The sequence below is a fragment of the Camellia sinensis genome, chromosome 11 (assembly GCF_055761805.1).
Source record: "Camellia sinensis isolate YWXY chromosome 11, ASM5576180v1, whole genome shotgun sequence".
NCBI lineage: Eukaryota > Viridiplantae > Streptophyta > Magnoliopsida > Ericales > Theaceae > Camellia > Camellia sinensis.
This window is the reverse complement of record NC_138971.1, coordinates 90,819,160-90,824,365: the sequence shown is the minus strand read 5'-3', so window position 1 is coordinate 90,824,365 and position 5,206 is coordinate 90,819,160. Positions and strand designations below refer to the sequence as shown.

The window sequence follows — 5,206 nt, the reverse complement described above, 5'->3', positions numbered from 1 at the left end:
GCGGAAGGCCACCGTGATGTTCCGATTTGGAGGTCCGCCATATGCTGCAGTGGAGGAGCAGGGAGTTGTGATCGTGCCCAGTGGAGTGGGAAACACGGAGGCAACACCGTCAAGGGTCGCCCAGGACGGAGGCAAGAAGAAGAGACCGGCGGCAGAGTAGAGAAGAAAAATCCCGCCTGTGGATGTGGTTGTTTTGTTTTGTTATTGTTGTTGTTTTTTTTTTTGGTGTAAAATTCTGATCGGGGTTGATCCCCGGCATGAAGAAATGACAAGTTTGTGGAATGTTTTTTTTTTTTTTTTAGTGGTGTTATTTTGTGTTGTTGTTTTGTTTAATAATAAAAATAAAATAAAATAAAAAATAGATAAAAAAATATTTTTGGATGGGTGATTTGAGAAAGATCGGTGTGAGGTGGATGATGGATGTTTCAAAATAAAGTTGGGGGTAGTGCCTCTGCAAAAGATATATTATTATAGAGTGGGTATTTGAAAGAGATTAAAAGTGATTTGGAGAAAATAAATAAAAAATAAGTGAGTTTGAAATCAAACGGAGGAGAGAGAGGGGACAAGCCCATGTGATAAGGTGGAGAGAGAGGGTGTAGTATGCTGTGAATGGTGCTTTTGTCCAGTCAGCTTTCACTAGCCCGCCTCTCGTGGCCCAGTCATCAGCATTCCAGAGGCTAGAGTAGATCTTCATGGGTTGGTTTTTAGGGAAAGGGACACCAATTGATTCACCATTCTTGAATACCCTTATGGGAGTGTTATCCACCAAGAAAATGATTTGCTGGGAGGTCCAGACAATGGAGTAGGTGTGAAAATTTCTGGTAGGGTCAAACCAGAGATAGAACTGTTGCTCTCTATTTCCTTTCCCTTGAGTGAACACATTAGTATGAACAATGTAAGGGTCACCACTAAGGTTTCCCAAAAACTCAAAGTCAATCTCATCATGTGTTGGCCCTTGAGAAGACAAGTAGTAGGCAGTAACAGTGCCAGCAGAGTTGCCTGCAACAAGTTTGAGCTGCATATCAATTCTCCCAAACAGATACTCTTTCTTTGATATAAATCCAGAGCCAGAGGTCTTGTCTAGAGACAGAGACAGAAGCTGACCTCCACTGAATATCTTTGCCCTTTGATCACCCCATGTTAGACTACCCAACAAGAGTTTAAATGGAAAGACCATTTTAGAAGGTAAGAGAGAGAACAAGAGAGATTTTTGAATTGAGTAAAGGTGGTTCTGGTGGTGGTGCGGCCTCATACGCCTGTTTCCGCCGCCGTTGATGGCGAAGAACTCGAAGCTATGTGTAGAAAATTCCAGCGGGCAGCGAAGGCAAAGTTGTCGGCCGGCTGCCTGCCGGTGAGAAAGAAATACAGGCCTAAATCTTATAGCTCTGATACCATGTAAAAATAAATTGATAGAGAGAGAATAAATTGTATGTATTATGATTGATTTTTATTGATATCTATTACAATGATTCATGATTCCTATATATAGAAGAGGGTGAGTGTGTAGTAGGTAAGGAGTAGGTGAAGTGGAGGTGGTAGTGGTGTAGTGGGTTAGGTTTAGTGGAGTAGGTGAGGTGGTAGTGGTGTAGTGGGTTAGGTTTAGTGGAGTAGGTTTAAGTGGGTGAAGTAGGTGGAGAGTAGGTGGATTTTAACAATAGGCATGAACCATCTCAAGTGGTACGAGTTGTTCGCTCTAAACTACGGTATCAAAACGACTCGTCCCTCGTAGTATGGCTCGTCCCATACCTTAAATATGAAAGATTAGAAAACCATTACATGGAAAGCATTCAACAATCACAGAAAGAAGAATACTTGAAGAAATAATGGAGAATATATTTAAAAACTTCTTGAATACGATATAACTTGTTCGAACCTTTACATAATCAATAATAAAAAGGAAAATCCTATTTACTTGGCTAGAGTTTCATCAAAACCCTAGAAATAGAAGCCTAGTCACTAATGGAGGAGTGGAAAGAGGTAGAAGAAGAAGAAACCTCTATGAAAGATGTTCTTGAAGCTTGAGAACCCTCCTTCCAAACCCTAGCCCCTCCTCTCTTTTGAAATATTTTGGAAAATTCATCCTTTTTTTCTGTCTTTTTATACCTCCAACTCTTTGAAACAATTCCAAACAACGGGCACATTTTCTGAGGTACAGCTGCACGTGTGGGAAATGCCACTGAACGTGCGGCGAGGGTTCCGCACGTGTGGGAATGGGCCTCTGCACATGCGATTATCTTGGGCCCTGTTTGGCTGCAATGAATGGGCTGCACGTGCGGGAAGCATTTTCTGCTAAAAATACTGATTTTTGCTCATTTTATGCTCTTATTGCATCCAACCTGATTGGCATTAAACAGACATAAAATATACAATTTGACAGACAAGTAAAGTTAAGATATCCTAGTTACCGACCTCAATGCTGTACAATTCGGCCTCAATCACAAGGTCCAAAAACTTAGAACAGATCATGATTGGATTGGTTCTAAATTTAGTGCCAAACCGAACCAAACCGACTCATGAACACCCAAACCTTGTCATTGTCAAGTAAAGAAGAGGTTGATGAAAAAAACTGAGACTGATTATTAGGCTCAAGGAAGTTTATGCTATTTCTAAAATTCCCTGCATGTTGATTCTTGCTGAAGTGATTTAGAATTCTCCCCCTCGAATTAAGTGGACTGAACTGATTAAGAGGGAACTGGTGTCTTGGTATTTCTTTGTGACCAGTGTGGGACAGACATCAAGATTTAAATCCCATCATAAAATGTCCCTCTGAAAACATTTCAATTGATACCCAAATGATGTAGGGTCCTCTTGCAATGTCCTCAATACCTTAGCTTGATTGAATTTACCTTTTTTGATATTGGTGGCGGGAAAATGATGGATCTACTTGGTCAGAATATGCTTTTCAACAGTTAAAATTCTACGTGAACATATTAGTTCCTATGCAATATCTATAAATATGCATGTATACAACATCTCAGGTCTGAATCATGTGATTGAGATATTCATGGCTAAAGTTTGTTAATTGATACATGAACTCCCCTTGATGATGGATTGATCACCTCAACATAAGCCCCTTGTTCCTCTTTCCCTTAACTTTTATTGTGAAAGCAAAAAACAAGGTTAAAACATTAGAAAAGTGTTTGCTACTTGGACTAAAATCTCAGGCCTAACTTTCATAGAAGATATATGATATATATAGTAAAATGCTTTTGCAATAATTCCTTTTATGAAAAGTTGTTTTGAAGTTTATATTCTCAATGTCACATTGATATAACTCACCTATGAATGACCTGGATTACTCTAGTCTAGACTCAAAAGTCTAGGCAGTGTCACATGCACAACTTTTTTCAGAGATATAAAGTGAGATAACCACTTCAAATTGTTTGGTTTGTTGATCTTATAATGTTTAAATCTTTGGTCTGACTTGCCATCTCATTGGTGTAGCCACTTGTATAACTTAAAAAAGTATTTTGTAGTTTGCTTTTGGTTCATTTTAGTTCCCACCAGGCACCCTGAAAGTGAGATCATCTACAGTGTGATGAGAGAGAGAGACAGAGGAAATGGTCAGGGTTTGTTGGTAATAATGCATTGGGCCATGGTTGGGAAGTGCAAAAAACTGAGAAAGGGTGAGAAATGGGGAACAAAGGGAGAGAAGAAAAGGATATGGGTAGGGTAGGCAATGCTTTGTGTTGGGCCATGTTTGTTAGAGGTGCAAAACTCCATTATAGGAAGGAGGGTGCCTATATGAACTGATTTACGCCTAGGTTTGATAAATGCTTAAAAACGTTTTTTTTTTGTCCCCCCCTCATTTTGGCTTTTTGAGTAAAAAAGTGTGGCTAAAAAGCTGAAATGTTTGGCAACCAAATATACTTTCTTAATGTTTATTTTATTTTTTAAATTTTAATGCAAACATTTTTGGTTTGTTTACTTTGTACAACTTAAAAGGCCATTAACTCAATATATTTATAACGTGGTCGGATTGGGTAAAGACAAACTCCTTCAACAAAATATCAAGTCAGCTTGACTGGTGTGAATCAAACTTTGCTACTTTGTTGAGAGGTGAAAAGGTCAAACTTAGCTCTTTTCTCAGCTACTTTATATCTATATATTGAAACACTTCAATTGCAACATATAGCAATGACCAAATTAAGGAAAACAACCTTGGAATCATATAGCAAGCTTGCTTGGTCTATCTTGAGCCTGATTAACACCCCCTTCTTGTGTAAAAGGCGGGAAAAATAAACCCTTTTTTAAGCATAGGAACTTGTCTCTTGAGAAAAGCCATAGAACTTTTCACAGGTCACACTCATATATATATATATATATATATTGTGAAGGGGACCCTCTCTAAATGATTCTTTAGTCCATAGCTAAAGTTAAAAAAAAAAGATGACTAGTTATCAAAAAGTATTAGGTTCATGCATGGCATGTTTAATTCATTTCTCAAAGTCCCATTAGTGTGAGCAGTTAGAGATCTTCCTATCATTCAAATATCTTTTGAGTATACTTTTTCCTGTGCAACTGATTCTCAATGTGTCATTTTCAGGGCTTCTCAAGGGAACATAAGATGGTTGTTCAAGAGATCATGGCTTTACCACCACTGCCATAATGATGAGTTTTATTAATAAGAGAAATTTTTTTGGTGGTGCTGATAATGATATCATCAAGGTTCAATGCTCCTGCCAATTACATATTATTATGCCCTTGGCCCACTTATGCCTCATCTGAGATTAACTATTTAGTTGTGTCGGCAGGAGATTTTTCACCGTTCGATCTTGATCTCAATCTCCATCTCCATCTCCATCTCGGTACATTCCTTGTCTCTATTATATATCATTGTTAGTGTTGATGATATAAAGTACTTGAACTAAATGCTTCTAATTATATATGCTTGGTTGTTGATCTTGCAGTATTAAATAGAAATATCTTTATATTCAAAACCTAATATATCATATATTGAATAGAAATGCCTTTATATTCAAAACCTAATATATCATGATTCCTTAATATTATAGTAGAATTTAAGTGTTTTTCTTTTTCTTCTTTTTCTACTAGCTTGATATGATTGTTTTCACCAATGAACGCTAACAATTTATTATCCATTGACTTTGATACAGTGATTTACATCCAATCAATCATCATAACACACCTATCTCTTCCAGCAAATTATGGATTTTCTTCAATTTTTTTCTCAACTAATGCATCC

The 5,206-nt window shown here is 37.6% G+C and overlaps 1 pseudogene across 1 annotated transcript; it reads right to left on the bottom strand.

Moving 5' to 3' along the window:
* Window positions 1–493: 493 nt before the first annotated feature.
* LOC145802473 (xyloglucan endotransglucosylase protein 1 pseudogene) lies at window positions 494–1,649 on the bottom strand (annotated as a pseudogene). The gene has a single exon (XR_014344585.1). The product of XR_014344585.1 is annotated as a xyloglucan endotransglucosylase protein 1 pseudogene (transcript).
* Between the last annotated feature and the right edge of the window lie 3,557 nt (window positions 1,650–5,206).